The 16,772-nt window shown below is 36.4% G+C and overlaps 1 protein-coding gene across 2 annotated transcripts in view; it reads left to right on the top strand.

Moving 5' to 3' along the window:
- Window positions 1-16,772, top strand: part of OTUD7A (OTU deubiquitinase 7A) — a 161,705-nt gene that overhangs the window by 40,792 nt on the left and 104,141 nt on the right. For both annotated transcript variants that reach the window (XM_067305330.1, XM_067305331.1), the window contains exons 2-3: window positions 7,011-7,083; window positions 7,571-7,676. The gene's annotated coding sequence lies outside the window, so the exon portion shown is untranslated. The remainder of the gene's footprint in view (window positions 1-7,010; window positions 7,084-7,570; window positions 7,677-16,772) is intronic.

The following is a 16,772-nucleotide window of genomic DNA, read 5'->3' as shown; positions in this document are numbered from 1 at the left end:
TAACAGGTTCCCAGTTTTTATAGGAAGCTCTCTCAAACTTCCCAAGTCTGTCTGTCTGTCTGTCTGTCTCTCTTTTATTTTTATTTTTTTTGGTCAGGAGAGTGGCAACTGGAGAACTGCTTTATTTAGTGAAGTAAGATTTAAAGAAAAATGGGTCTCAAGAGACAAAGCTACAATTGATAGGAGACTGTGCTTTATGCTCTGAATCTTTAGCGATCTCAATGTGCTGCGTGCTCTAGTTTCACATTGCATTTTCTCATCCAGTAGTAATAACCAGAAAGGTCCTATCATGCCCTGATCATGTGCTTTGAAGTACACACTATACTACTCTTCTTGGTGGGCTTTGGAACTTGTCAGCTTTTTTATCTAGAGGTGTGTTTTATAGTTAGTAGTATGATCCTTTTAAAACTGAAATTGCGTTTATTTGTTAAGATGAAGGTGTCCCAGTGAAGTTGATAGAATGCTGAAAAGAAGTCTTGAAAGGTAAAACTGTAGCTGTAGTTTTCTCCTTTGAATTCAGCAAACTGAGTGGTTGCTGCAGTGTGAAGGAGTAATTTGAATTGCTTGTGTTTTATATTCTTTTAGAAGAGCATCTCCTCAGTTTAAAATATATTCCATTTATTTGCTAAAGTTTGTACAAATCTTTAGCGATGGGTTTTCCTAATGTAACTCAGCACTGAAGTGCATATATGCTTGTAAATTATTCTGATATGCTGAGAGCTTTCAGAGAGAGTTCATAATGTAGCTTTATGTTTAGCTACTATTGTGATTTTTTGCATGAGTATAAAATTCAGAAATAGCTTTTTCTTAGAAATTTATTGCAGATGAGTTGATTAAAAATCATCAGAAATTAAGATGATATATTTCAAATAATCATTCATCTTTTACCACGTAGAAATGAATGAAGGAGGTGATTTTAAACTAAACTAGTTAAAGGAATAACTTTGTATCCAGGTAATGGAATGAGTTAGAGTTGTGATTAGAAACTTTGTTTAGTCAAAATAACAAGTGTTTAGGCACTAGTCCAAGATCTATCTTGTACCAAAGTCTGAGAGGTTGAGGAGAAAAGATAATCAGCAACAGGCAAGGCAGAAAAATATTCATTTAAAAAAAAAAAAAAAAGAATGATTGTGCAACTGAAACATTCTATTATGAATACTGTTTTCAAACCACAACAAAATCAGAATCCACAGGTAAAAATCAGTTACTCTTAACATTGTTTAAGCAGGAGAGGTAGCTAAACAGTTACTGACTGATCTTCCCCTGAAGTTTTGTTTCTATTTGCTTAGTAACAGAGGTCACAGTATTTAAAGGATTATTATTGATGAAGTTCATGGAAAACTTTCTCTGACCTCACTTAATTTAGGATTTCTTCCTGTGTGTTCTAAAAGACCTTAAAAACACATTGTCATGTTGATGACTTTAGTCATGTGAACAGTATATTGATGTCAATAAAACTACTCATGTGAGCAGATGTATTTCGGTTTAAGCTCTTCTAAATTCAGGACCTAATAAATGAAAACTTGACTTCAAAAAGTAACCTTTTCTCATTTCATCTCTTAAACCAAATGATAATTATTTCAAAATCTGTGTCGATGCATTTGCTGTCTCTCTATTATTCACAAAGAAAACTGTACTTTAATGTTTTATGTTAAAGGCAATGGTGATGTGTGGGAGAAAAAAACCTTAGAATTGGAATGTAATGTTTATGATTTACGGCATAGTACAATTCTTGATACTTTGTAAGAAAATTTTTAATTCACATGCTAACAAAAACCCATGATACGTCATATTGGTTCTTAAAATATTCTATACAAGATTCATATTTTAATTTACAGGTAGTCTTTATTTGATCTTGTTACATAATTTTTATTTCAGTTTTTCAGAGTATAAGAGGAAGAAAAAGATTGGATGTCTTATAATTGGCTAACAGAGGGGGAAAAACAACTAATATTTGGATTATATGTCTGAGGAAGTTTTTTATGTGTAGAAATGTGGCATCGTATTTATTCCCTGAGACTTATTTTAATGAAAACAAGGTGCAGCATGAGCTTTTATTGAACTAATAGTTGAAATCAGACAAATTAATTTAAAAAACAACAACAACAAAAGTATTTTCTTCATAAAGTTAAACAGAAGTGGTATGTGATCATCTGGTTAGGCTCTCTGAAAATACAATATAAGGCTTTTTCCTAAGATATTTTTCTAGTATTGGAGGCCCTCTGGTTTCTATTTTGTAAGATGTTTTAATGCAAATGTATGTAGATTGTCATGTAGCCAAGATCTACTTCTGGAGTTCAGTTCAGATCCATGCCATTTTCACCTTGCAAAAAACCCCTTAGAACAGATTTACCTGAGAATTTTGAGCTTTCAGTGGCTGTGGGAAAAAAAGGGCTACTTATTTGACATGTGTGGTTTGTGAATTGTTTGTTTGTTTTTAAAATAATATCTTAAACTGCAATGTTCACAGTATTGGGGAGATAAAAACAAGTTTTATGATTTTATATTTCTCAGTCCTGTTTATAAACTTGGTGAGAGTATCTGGCTGCATTTTGGACAGATTAATTCATGATGCGCAGCTAGACAGTCAAATGATTTTACCTTCTTACTCTCTGAAAAGTGTTCCTCAGTTATTGAGGAAAAGAAAGGTGTTCTAATGCGCTGCTGTTGCACCTGCTTTCTAGGACTGGCGCTATCTCTACAGCATTTGTGAGCTGTCAGATAACTACCTAAGTGGTAGTAAATAATTAAATGTCTATAGTTTTTTAAAGGAATGTTAAACTAAAATGTTTTCTAGATGCTTTCCCTGCTGCACTCACCCTTTCTGCAGCTGTCTCTAGCTGCATAATCCCTAACTCTTTGAATTTAGTTGCCAATTTGTTGATATAGCAATTAGTTAAACAAAAGTAGCTTGCAAGCCCGTGTGTTTTTGCTATACATTTCACAAAGTAAAATTTAAAAAGTATTTGTAGATGACTAGCAATACTCACTGTGACTTTGCTATTTGCTTATAATAGTTAGATGCGGATGACAGAAGCACAGATACAGGATACTAAGGGTGTGGAGGGGTTTCTTGTCGAACTTTGGGGGAAGTTGAATTTTTTTTTTCTTTTTTTTTTTTTCCCTTTCTTTGTAAGTTGAATCCCTTCACTACAGGGGAAAATGAGCGCCAGCCCAGCACATGTTGGCAGAAGTGAAATGAGAAGCTCTGAGGTGGAGTGAAAGGGGAAGCAGAGCCTTCCCTACTCCTCCTTAGACTTCAAGGCCTCTATGTATTAGATGCTCACCTGTTCCACCTTTTGACCAGTCAGGTAAAATAGACATTCTTAGGTCATGATTCATATGATCTCCTTTAGACATCTACATTAGAATGAAGAGAATCCTGCTCCAGAAGACATTTATTCCCCCTGAGTTTAAAGAGAGCATCAATGCAAGTGTCTATACTGTAGATATCTAAAGCTGGGTGATACATCTGTGTCACCGCACCTGTGTCACCAAACCAGCTTTGACCAATTCACACATACAGGTTGTACACATCTGAAAGTATTTATGAAACTTGAGTATCTTTTCTCACTGTCATCAACGTGCTCTACTCCTTTTTCTGGTGTGTTTTAGTGAATAGGGTAAACAGCTGTGTGGAGTTTTTATGCACCAAAGAGATTTTGTGTGAATGTGTTTTCAAACTTTGAAAGACTGTAAAAGAGTAAGAAGATATCATGGAACCAAGATTATAGTTCTGTGCCTAGCTATGTCTCTGAGCTGCTGGATCACCTTGGATGATTTAACTATGTTAGAAATTGTAAGAGGTTACATAGGACTGTTTTCTCTCGTGCCAGATCAGGCTATCTAGTCTCAATGATGAGGATTTCTTCTGCAGAGAATAGTTCCTCCCTCCCAAGGACTTAGAAGTCTTCAGTATATATGTTCTTTTGGGCTAATTAAAAAAGACATGTAACTTTATCATCTGCATTTCTGGAAGAAGGTTCAGTATTTCTCTTTTCAGAGACAGAATATAAATCTGAGCTTAAGCAGGAATATCATTATTGAATGTGAGATCATAACACAGTACTTACTAGTGTGTGATCATTTGAAGGTATTACTATACCAAAACCTTCATGAATCATTAATGAGGATTTTCCCATCTTGGTTATGGTATAAAAAAGACACAGATTTAATTTTGAAAGCATTAATTACCTTTATGAGAACTTACTGGAAATGTTTGATCTGTGCTTTCCACAAAGACTTTCTTGTGTTTGGTTCAGTTTGAACTTAGTAAGTTTTTTCTTCCATAATGTTTGAATCTTACATAATGTTTGAAATGTTTGACAGAGCAGTCCAGAACAAAATTTCATTTTTTCTTTTTCTTCATTTGTCCTAGCAACTCTTTTAACTAATCATCAAATATCTGAATGTGGAATTTAATACAAGGTCAAATTTATTGCTTGTATTGGCAATTTCAATTTAATTTAAATCTGTCTTTCACAAACAGTGAAACTATGGCTTTTGCTATGGCCTCTTCATTGAAGGGCAAGTTTTATGTCTGCTTAACCGTGACTTGTGCTGTTGCATGATTTTCACTCAGTTAACATGAGACTATTTATTTCCTCTCATTCCTTTGACCTCTCTTATTATCCAGTGGATGTATGCAAGTGTCCTGGTGTGGTTTTAGAGGGAGGCAAAATAAGCAGAAGAGATTTTTCTCCTCAATCTCTCACTTTTGCTATCCAAAGAGAGCTTTCTCCTGGCTATTTCAGAACCTCTGCAATGAAAACAGCTTTTTTTAATGGCACTCTGGACAACAAACAGTTTGGCTCTGGGGGCAGTGGTATCCTCTGAGTAGTTCTAGAAGTGTTAACTGAGTTTTCTGAGTGTCAAGCAGATCAGCAGGATGTGAGGGCATCTGAATGGTACGATGGGCTTGGGCTCTCTTTTTGTCTCCACCAACAGCATTACTGATGCACCATTTGTTCTCAATGATTTTTGTGTGTGACTGCAATGTGTGTCATGAATGAAATGTTGCTGGTGGAAAGGAATCAGATGAACTCAAAGATCTTGAGCACCATTTTTTGGCTACAAGAATTCTAGCAAATTATGTGTATTTGTACAATCTGCACATAATGTTATAAACACTACAGTGAAACTGAAGTGAAGTTTTGGTAGTCTTATAGCCTAGAAGTCTGAAACAAAGACCTTGGCAAGAGTGAAAAAATTATCTGGACAATTTCTGAAAAACCTAACTTAATTTGGCGTTTTGGATTGTTTCTTACAATGTTGGGAGTCAAAGGTATAATGTCATCTTATTCAAAATGTAGGTACATTTTTGCGTATGGACTTCAATAGACATTTGTGAAAATGTGTATGTAAGTGCCTGTATACATGGAGTTGAATGTTCATTTTACACACCTAATTGTGGGTTTGCATGTTATTTTTGTGATCATCAGTACTTCTAAATACTCTATATATGACCATGGAGAATATTTACTTTTTCTTCTAGTCAGATTCATGCTTTTTCTTTTTTTTCTTCTCCTCCCTCCGCAAATTAAGTGTCAAGTTACTGTAGCTGTTTTCCCATTTCAGTGGAATTTGACTGAAACTTGAACTTGAAGTGGTGATGGCAGTGGTGGGGGCACTAGCTAACCAGGTGCAAATACAACTGAATATGAAAAACAGGCAGTGTCTTCTGGCTTTAAAATGACAAGTGAGGGGGGAGTGATACTGAAATGAATCTGTGGGATAGCGAGTGCCTGGTAAACATACGTGAAAGAAGAGAAAATGATGAAAAAGAGAGATTAACAAATATATCTGTGTGTGTGTCTGTGTAAAAAGAACTTGTTAAGAAAATGTAAATCTAATATTGGGAAGAAAATGTAGTACATTGTAATGAGAGGAAAGAACAAAAATAAAATGAAAGAATGGGGAAAACGAGCGTAAGAATGATAGCCATAAAAACGTCACAGGATGTAATGTTTTAAAACCTTGTTAAAGCTGTTTGGTGATGCTTAGATTACATAGTAGAGAAGACGACTCTAGTCAGGGTCAGCAAGAATGATATTTGTGCAGAGTATCACTAAACAAGTTTTAAAAGCTGAGTATGTGCTGGCCATTTGCACTACTGAACAGGTAAACCAGGCAAAATGTTGGATAGAGTGCAGCACGCTTACGTATCCAGTCAGGTAGCAAAGCATAGCCACGTAGCTCCTTAGACCACTCAGGTCTATACATCAGTGTTAATTTAATGAATATTGAGGATCATTTTAAATAGATCTGCAATGCTTTAGTTTTTTTTAAAAAAAGTCATAATACCTGTTAAACAAAATTAGTGAAGTCCCAATCTGCAGACAAATGTTCCATGAGTACAAAGAGACTAAATGTACTGAATCAGCTGGGATTATTTACTAAGCTCTATCACTGACATGGAATGTACAATCAGACTTCAGGGTTCATTGACATTTCATGTCACCTTCAAACTGAAGGAAAACTAGTTATGTCTGAACTGGATTTTGAGGTGTATAGCCTTTGTTTCTCTGAACTGAGCAGTAAAGAGGCTGCATTCCTGAGAAGCTCTCATGTGCTGTACACATCACTGCAGTGGTAAAGCAATTTCAGTCTTACAGCATACCATTGGGTTTATCAAGTTATCTGTTAGAGACCTTATATCTAGGTTAATCTGTCAGCCAGTGTTTTCCTCCAGAAACTTAACTTTCTGTTTCTGCATTTGCTAATAAATGTTTCTTTTGTTTAATCTGAATAGGATTGGACTCTGGCTGGGGTTCTTGTAGGAAAAACAATTGTGACCTCAAAAGTGACACAGTGAAGTGATAATAACAATCTTGGGAACAGTCAAAGCTGGAAGAAGAAAAAAATATTCCTCTAAAATAAGGCTGCATACAGATCTGTAGAGTCAGGGTGTTCAATAGGGATGATAAGTGGGTTCAGGATAGGCGGTTGTACTTACACTGTCGCTTTTTGAGTCAGTAAAATATTTTATGGTCTTCTCTACTTTCTTACAGGACAGTGATACTCCAGAGCTTCAAAATCGGAAGTAAAATCAGCTGGACAGTTGCCTGCTGCTTTCATAAATAGGTAAAAATATTAGAAACAGAAACAAGGGCTTACCTACCTCATACCCGTGTATACCTATAGACAACCCCCCTCCCCAAATTAGCATCTGTCACTTAGTTGTTTTGGTGTGCCAAGCATAAGTGCGTGCCTCACAACAATCAAGTGTAGCCAACAAAAGAAACCAACTAACAGTATGCCCATTGCCTGTGGCAACATAGAGCTGGTGGCTGATGTAGTGTTACTTATTAAATGAATCTTTATTTGTGCTTCTTAAAGCTTGGATGCTAAATAAGACCCTAAAACCATCTATATCATCGCCATGCTAAACTACTGCAGCAGCTGATCTGTCCCTGGAGCAGCTCTATTTTGGGCTTAGTTCTTTGCTTTCATATTTCCCAGCAGTTCATTCTGTGATAACAAACAGCCTGACCCTTTGTGAGAGTATCATGGAAGATCCCCGTAGTAATAAACTTGTCATTTGCAGCTGAATTCTTTGTACTTTCTTTAGGGAGAAAGCAGCATTACTGGTGTGGATGCCTGCCATGTTTGCTTCACCAGAATGAGATAGGGCATGCAGGAGAGAAGGGATATTTCTGCAAGTAGAAGCTGCCATGGTGAGTTGTATTCTGTCCCTACTTCTGCTGCAGGGTTTTTCTGTGATGCTAAATGTATTGCTTAAACCCAACTTCACACAAATGTTTCTCCTTCTCCAGAAGTGTGTTATGCAAAGCATTTTCCTGGGAGCTGTGCTGGCTTGAAGTTCTTCCCTATTGCTTCTTCCTCCCCTGCCTCGTTGGGTCAACAGAACTGTTTGAGGGGTAGCTTGAGGTCATGTTGAAAATTAAGCCTATGGGAACTAGGCTTTTCTTTTCTGAAGTGCTAAATATCCTAGAAAATGGTAATAATGCCCAGGACCTCAAACTTAGTAGGTGTTTTTAAACCTAATCCCTCTCTTTCAGCTCCACCTTTAAAATGGTATAGTTGTTGCACACCTTACAGACACATTCTCAGCTAAGCTCATAAATATTTTTTGAGGCATGCATATACAGAACTGATCAGCACTCAAGCACATAATAAAGATACTCCTGTCTTCAAGGTGGGTCAAAAGGTTACCGCAAGTCAAAATCTTGGGGCCACACTTGCATGACCATATTCATATGAACCTTTGAATAACTGCTAATTAAGTGAGCCCTCTCCATTTTGCAAAATCTTTAAAGTCCCCTGCATTTAAACATTCATCTTGAATGAGAATACCATGTGGAGGATGTAATTAAAGACTGTGTTATAATGCATGAGCATAAGAGAACTGAATGAAAATTGTGCATTCCTGCATCTACTAAATTTGATACAGGAGATTACAGTCGGAATATTCTAATGCTTTTGGGTGTGCTGCTGTTGTTAGGAGAGCCGTGGCCTCTAGCTCATGCTACCTTCAGAGTTTAATTCTGTCTACTTTTTTACTAATACTGACAAGGCTTTATAATACTCTCATATAAATATAATTTTTCTGTGCATATTTGTGACTTTGGAGGCTCTAATTTTTTTTAATGATCTATCAATATTGTATTTGACATAAAGTGTTCTGTAACATTTCTGTAAGAAGCACCAGTAACGATATTGTGGGTTTGGCGGGGGGGGAGTCTCTTTGGCTGCTATGAATCCTAATGATTTTGTGGATCATAAAATGAAAATTGGATGCTTAAGGATGTCAGAAAAACAAACTGCCTAGGAAAAATCAAATTTCCATTACTGCAAAATGCATGGTTCCCATCTTTGTTCGCTGTGATTAGGGAGGACTTCTAACAGAATAAAGGTCCATAGCGCCATAACATGGAAAATATAACTGTCTTGGTGTCTTCAATTAGTGGATTTAATTTGTTTCTAATTTTTAAGATTAACATTAGGATTGAAATTCAATGTAAACAACTTGCTCCAAAGGAAATTGAACTTATGAAGCCTTTAGTTTGCTGTAAGTTGTTGCCTTTTTCTGCACTCATGACAAGAATTCTGTCTTCCCCAGGGTTTCCCTTCTTCCTTATTTTCATTTCCTAAGGTTTTCCTAGCCCCCCACCTCTACACTATCCCAGTTCTCTCTCTTGCCTTCTAACTACCTTCTAAGCATGATGTTTTTGTGCACCAGTTGAGCTTCTGGACAGAAGCTTACTACATATTACACACAGAGATAGGCCTGAGCACTTCTGCATCTACAGGTTTTATAGACAGTCTGAATTCATTCAGAATTCATTTAAACAAAAGCAAATACTATATCATCTTTTATTATTGTTGTAAAATCTAGGAATGATTCCTGAAACTATAAGGGGATGACTTCTTGACCTTTGTTGGTGTGAAATTTGTAATCATTATCTCATGACCAACTTCCATGAAACTTTTCAGCTTTCTCTATAGTAGACTGTAACACTCTGTAAGATGATTTAGTCCTTAAGACTTGCTAAGTGTATTGGATCTATTGCAAAACTAAACTGCACTATTTGCAAGCTATGTAAGCTTCACAAGAAGTATTCAGATAAGCAATGGTTTGACTATGTTTTGAACTAAGCATTCCTTGAGCTAGAAAAATGAGACAAGCCTTGTTTAAGGTAGACTCAAGCATGCTTACTGCGCTATCATAAGCACTAAAATCAGATGAAAGTTGTGAAATACATGAGGTGGTTTAGAAGATGGGTTTTGCTTTGTTTAAAAAAAAAAAAAAAAACCAGACTCACAACTCCAGATATTAAAAAACATGGAATAAGCCTGCATAATTCTGTGCTAATTTATTTATCAAATTATGCTATTTCAATTTTGAGAGAAATTCTCCTATAGAATTCAGTTAAGCATGTGTAAAATCATTAAATATAACATTGTATTTTTTCTTCATTTGCCTACATTTTGGTCATCTCAATTTTCACCAAACTTGGGAATAACTTGACTTTGAATCAATCTTTTAATTGGATTGAATATCCTCTGCATTTTATTTTCATGGTTTACTTTCTCCAGCACTGATTTCAGGTAAATACCAGTTAGCACCGTATATGTCATTAGCTGTTATGTGTCTAATCAAAATTTAATATATATGATGCATCTAATCTATGTATCTAAAGTATCTAATTCTGTGATATACTTTTGTTAGCTTTTGCTTTCACAGGGTCTAGGAGATAAGGAAATTAGACTAGACCAGGGAACCTGCAGATCTGAAGAACAAGGAGGAAATGATAAATTATTCCATTTTACATTGCCAACCCAAAAATCTTTTGGCGTCTAAGCAGTTAGTCATTTGCTGCAAAAATGGATCCTTCTTGGGTAACCCTTTTAGTAACATATTATAGACCTCATTTTTCTCTGTGTTTCCTGATGCAAGAGTGGGGGGGGGGAAGCCTCACTTAGGTGGCTATAACTTAAGGTGTAAGTGCCGTTGTGTTGCTTTCTTGAGCTATCCTAACCATGTAGCTGAGGCCTGTGCTGTGTGAGCCCTTCACTGCCTCCACAGCACAGATGTGAATGTCTACTTTGCCAAGGGGGGTTTTCTGCGTGGTAAATGAGCCCAAGTCTCTCGCACACATCCCCTTCCAACAAAATGCCTGCTCTGCGTTCAACCTCTGCAAAGAACTGAACACTCTGAGAACTTTTAGTTTGTTTTGCAGTTATTCCTCAGCTCAATTTCTGTTTTCAGTTGTCTACCCTCCCTGAGGGGCTGATGATGGTGTCACGCAAAGCTTAACAAAATACCACTCCTAAGTCTTTAGGAAATTGCAGTCATTGGGGTTTAAGGAATGTTCCAGAACTTTCTAGCAATGGGAAAGTGGCTATCAAGAGAAAACAAATCTCATTTTTTATTTTCTAATGCAGTTAGTACAAGTTGTAGTCAGAGTGATAAGGCAGAAATGTTATTCCGCTGTATTTAAGCATTGTCTTGGCTATTGATGTAACAGTATTTTTAGAGAAGTATTTTGGTTTATGGTAGAGCAGTGGCAGTTGGTTTTGCAAATAACTGAGCACGTCACCTGTCATTACATGCAACTCTCTCTCAAATTCATCATTTGGCAGTTACTACTAATTTAAGGCTAATTTAAGACTATGCTAGGATACTCAGGCGGCTCCACATAATGTGGGTGGAAGTAGAGGAGTGTTTTAATTACAGGCTATGTACTGTCATTTTGAGATTTAATTGTCAGTTGGATTGGTTATTTTAACAAGGATCTATTGTGAGGCATTTTGTTACATAATAATAACAATGTTGTTATTGTAAATTTTGTACAGGGTGCATATTGTTGGTGAGTGTAAACACGTAGCTTTGCTTTTCCAAACGTAGAAAACAAACGTTCTAGGTGATGCTCTTTGTCTCTGGTATGTGCCCTAACAGACTGCATTCCTCATTTCATCTATGTGAACTAGACTCATGTACTTATTTGTCATGAAATTGAAAGACTTTTGGTAATTACTAAAAGTAGAGCAAAATACTTTTAAGCCTTGTTCCGTACTGAGAAATGTGATGTATCTTCTTTTGTACAAACTGTATAGATCATGTTCTCCACCACTGAAAGAAGCTACCTCTGTAAGACAGTAACATCACATGGCTCTTCAGGCCTCCATGTCCAGTGAAAATTCACAGGGATATTAGATAGTTTGGTTGAAATTACCTGTACTGGTGTTTAGCTAGACCAGGATTAATACTTGTAGGTACATAAAAGATTCCTTGAACTTGCCTGACCATGGCTGTATCGTTTGTAGGTCTTGATTAGTTGAATGCTTTGTTTAATGAGGAATATTTCTTTCAGAAGCCTCATTGTTGCATCCTTTATAGATATGCAGTGTGGTTACCAACCTCAAGAGCTCTGGCGTACTTCCCTTTACAGTTAATTTGCTGATTGTGTTTTTTGGTGGTTTAGCAGTATAAATTGACTGCTCTGTGCTCTTATTGCTTGAAAACAATTAAGCAATTAAAATAGATAATTAACAATCTTCAAAGATTTGCTTTGTGATATAATTTCTCTGTCTTCTTTCTGAGAATCTTTTGATTTGGAAGCTCATTTCTGTAATATTTAGAGGCTTTAACTTGCACAGAAGAACTGAAGGCCTAATGGAAAGGAGGACATTTTACTTGCTTTGAGTTTAATGATTCAAAATGGTGGAGAAAGGAGGAGAAATTAATACCCCCCCCCTCCCAAAGACTTTAATAGAAACTCTAATACATTTGTGGGTCCGCTTGGACATGTTTCTCCCTCTGGGTTTCAGTATGATGAAACAATAAGACCTAGTTTGCTGTTGAAATGTCTTGTCAAAGCACACTAAGATTGCAGTCATGATAGTCACTCATGGTTCATTGAAAGGAGATGGAAAATCATTTTCATGTTCTCCTGTCCTGTCATTGCTATAGAAATTGGGTTGCCACTAATGCCAGAAGAGCATGGAGGGAAAGCAAGCACAAATAAGATCTGGATAGTGATACTTTGAATATGTTAATTGCAGCACTAAAGCTTGTTATAGTAAGAGGGGGAAAATTTTTATAAGTTATTCTTGTGATAAATAATATATTCATCTTCACTGTAGGTTTTTTTTTTTGTCTGTTTGTTTTTGAAGTTAGAATTCTGCTGGACGTTATTGTGGGCCTTCAGAGCTTCTGCTTTTGACTCTTGTCATTGAAGGCTTGAACACAGATAAACCATAAGAAATAGTACAGCATTTAAGAAAGTGTATTTGCACTTTTGGAGGAAGTACTTTTCTGAGATTTGAAACAACCTGCTCCAGAAGGCTAACAAAGAAATGGATTGCAGATTAAACTTTGAAAACATTTGAAATAGACTCATTTTGAATTAGCAGCATATAGGTCAGAGCTCTTATTCATGTCTAATTGATTCTGTCCAAGGTTGATTCTCATGAAATTCCAGGAAATTTTTGTTTATCTTGAAGATGCCTTCTTCTCAGGAAAGCTGTGTCTTTTCCAAGCTGGATAGCTATAAACACAGATGAAAAGAATGAGACATAAAGCTTTTATATTAATGCATGGTGTTCTCCCTTTAAAGATCTGGACAGTCCAGGCACCAGGATGTATTTTTAAGAAAATGTCAACGACCTTTCCTGGGTCAATTTAGAGTAAGGGTCCATCATTCTGAGTAAATTCGTCTTTATCTATGAAAGCCTTAATATATTGTAACATGAAATTAATTGAGATATGACAGTAGGAGGGACATACTTTAAACATTTCTCGCAGTTTAAAAACTTTCATTGTACTTAAACAGTCCATTTATAGTTATTTAGCATGCAGTCTATGAGGATTTCAGTTCTGTTTTTTGTTGTTACTGTTCCTAATAAGATGTGCATATTAGTCTAGTGTCTACAGTCTAACCAATATAGTAGACCGCAGCTTATGTCTAAATAGATGTGACCAATTAAGGGATAAGGGAAAGGAGCAAACATGCAGGCAGTGATGAGTGTAAACATTATTTTTTAATTGTTTTATAAAGTTAGGGATTAAAATAACAGTGGAACAAGGAAAGAAAGAAAGAGGTATTCAAGGGAAAGGGTAATGGGTACATATTGCAGAGAAGGCAAGTATGATGTTGAGCGAGTCCCATGATACAGCTAAGCTGATCTAACAGCAAGTTTGGTCCCCTCAAGCCACTTCCCCTGTACTGGCACTTCTCTGAACCCTTAACAAGCTAGTGTTGCAAAATAAACTCACAGAAGATGAACCCTACAAAAATATGAATAGTTTTCTTCAAGTTTAACATCCTGAATTGGTTTACCTTGGGATCAGATGAGCACCAACAGCAGTACAAGGGAGGGCAGGAGCATAGGCTGTGTGGGTGATGAGAACATGGCCTCTCCAGCAGGAATGGCCTTGGGGGCAGTGTGAAACTGTGCTCCAGACAGGGAGAAGTGAAGGAAGGAGGAGAAGCAGTTGAAATAAAACTGCCAGGCAACAAATGTAATAGTGGTATAATGTAAGAAAATGGTGAGACTATGATCTTTGTCTCTCTTGAAGCACTAAAGTTTTAAATGAGGCAACTAGAAACTCTCTAGTTTTCTAATTTATTAAACCTTTGAAATGGAGATGGTTCAAAACAAAAATGTCTACTGTTCTGGATGTTGCAAAGCTTCTATAATGAATTCTTGACATTGCAAAGCTAAACTATAACCCAAACTCTGTCTCAGTTTGAGTTTCACAAAGTTATGAGTAAATTAATGTAGTCTTGAATTATCAATCTTGGGTGGGAAAAAAGAATTTCAGTGTAATCGGATGAGAATTATCCATACCTGATCTCTCAGTTGTATTAAAGTGTGTAGGGACAGAGAGCATATGGACTGAGAAGCTGGTGTTGTTTATATAGCTAAAACAAGAAGGAGCTAATATTGATAGAGAAAACAGGGAGTAACTTCTTTCTCAAGTAAATCATCTCCTTTCACGTTTCTTCAATTACCTCTGTAGATTTCAAGCATGAAAGGCTTGACACTCTTGATTTCACATGAATGTTAGAAATCTTTGTAAACTATATCCAGAGAGGATAAAATCCTTCTGAGTAACTAAAATAAGTTTCAGTGCAAACTAGGCTGGTAAGATGCTAAAAAATCTCTTCTGGAGCAGTTAATTCTTTACAGAGGACTAGAGAATCTTTAACATTCTTATAAGCTAAAAAGGCATTTGGCAAGTAGTAGGTATCAAGACTGAAAGGGGTCAAAAACACACTATAGTTAAGTTCCAGACATCTAATTCCTGGTCTCGTTCTGCCAAACTTGGAACTGAATCAACATCCTTTGCAAAATGTGTATTGCACATAGTAATATTCCATATATTTCACTGGAAGCTAGGAGATGTGATTGTTCCCTTTGTGTTCTTAAGTTATTTCATGTTGCTGTTTGATAAAAATGAATTATGCACCGGTGGTGTAATAAACTCACAAATAGCCTCTCAAATTATCTGGGTTGAAAAACAATGATAATTGGATTCATTTTTATTGGTAAGGCTTTTTTGTTCTATTAAGGAATGATCTTTTGCTTTATGCAGAAATTAGAAAAGTTTGTTTTCTTTTCAGTGATTGTACTTAACAGAGAATTTAATATACACAAAGAAAGCGCTGAGTTAGCTGACCTGGTGACTGAAGTCTTCCCTTTGTGTTTGCAGCTACATCATTGGTATGCAAAGGTTTTTCTTCCCCTGGCAAACTCCCTGCAGCCTTCTGGAGCACAAGCTTGCTGCACTGTTTGTAGCATTCCGAAAGCCTTCCTGCTTGCCTCTGATGACCGGAAGAAACTTGTGTCTTTTCTGACATCTGTGGTGCAAGTTTTATACTGATAAAATAGGCACCCTCCCGGTTACTCTTTGGATACTGCTCCAGTGTCAGATGTCATAGGTTTGCTATATCCTTAACAGATATGTTGTCTTGTTATGTCTTGTGTTAGAGTTGTTGTCCAAGTTTTGTTAACAAAACCAGGTTAAAGTAAAATACAAATAAAAACTTTTTTTTTTAATTCAAAGCAGTCAATGCAAGAACAAATGTTTACAAAACCGTAATAACATTTAGGTAAAGGAATGAAAGGGGGAAAAAAAGCACTTTACTTTAAAGATTTATCTACTTGATCAGCTTTTAAACCAAAAGAGGTCTGTCTGTGTGTCTCTTTCTTTCTCTGTGTCTCTGTCTCTGTCATGCGCTCTGTCATTCTTGCTCTCTGTCTGTCTCTCTCTATCTCTCACACATGTGAGGGGTTTGCTACAAATTCTTCTCACAAGGTGTTCTGCATTTTTTTTATGTCCTAGGTCTCAGTCATTACCGAGCATTTTTTCTTGATGGAGGATGTTGGATTTTATAGTCAATCTCTGTTTTCAGTTTGAAACCCTCTAAAGGATTCAAACATATAATCTTTCTCCCAGAAACTTACTTTGTTTTGTCTTTATCCGAGAGATGATCTGGCAATTCCTTTTATTAAAAATAAGCCTACTTTAAATTCCTCAGTGGTGAAAATGTATTTTTATTAGACCAGGTGCAATATTTTGTACTTGACTAATTACAGGCCCTTTGCCTTCACAAAGGGTAAACTTTTCCCCTCCCTCCTTGTTTAGTGATTCACTGTCACTTTACACTGAACCATCTTTTGTACTGGACCTTATACTCTATATCAGTCTTGTCAGTTAGAAATACACTTAATACACACAAACCATTGGGAGATGTGTAGCTAGCTCCTTACTGGTACTTGCCTGAAACCAGGGGTGAAGCAGGGCAGCTCTTTTAGAGTGGAAGTGGTTTGGGGATGACTGATCCCTGCAATTTTTTCCAAAACATACTGTAATACAATACCTGTAGCATAGCAACTCTTGAATCCTAAAGAGAGAGGGGGATTTTGATTCCTCAATCATTCAACTATTGATCCTCTATGCTGCCATAGTTGTGACGTTGATCTTCACTTTTGCTGGGAAAATCAGTGCCTGACGTGTCTGATCTTAAAACTTCCACTGTTTCAACGGCTGTACTCTCCGATTTAGAGAAGATTGTGATGGTGATTGTGAGTCATGTCAGTGCAGCAGCCAGTAAATGTGGCCTTAAAAAAAAAAAAAAAAAAAAAAAGGCTTCAAGATATAATTTACGTGGTGGCCTAAGTAACAAACTAGGCTCTAGGTATAACATTCACTGACCAAAATCACAGAATGAGAGGTAATGTTTCAAGAAGCAAAGAGACAGGCTTTCTACCAACAGTATTTCTCCTGTCCTCCAATGTTT

This window comes from Apteryx mantelli, chromosome 15, assembly GCF_036417845.1.
Source record: "Apteryx mantelli isolate bAptMan1 chromosome 15, bAptMan1.hap1, whole genome shotgun sequence".
NCBI lineage: Eukaryota > Metazoa > Chordata > Aves > Apterygiformes > Apterygidae > Apteryx > Apteryx mantelli.
The sequence above is the reverse complement of the archived record's forward strand: the minus strand, read 5'-3'. Positions and strand labels throughout refer to the sequence as shown.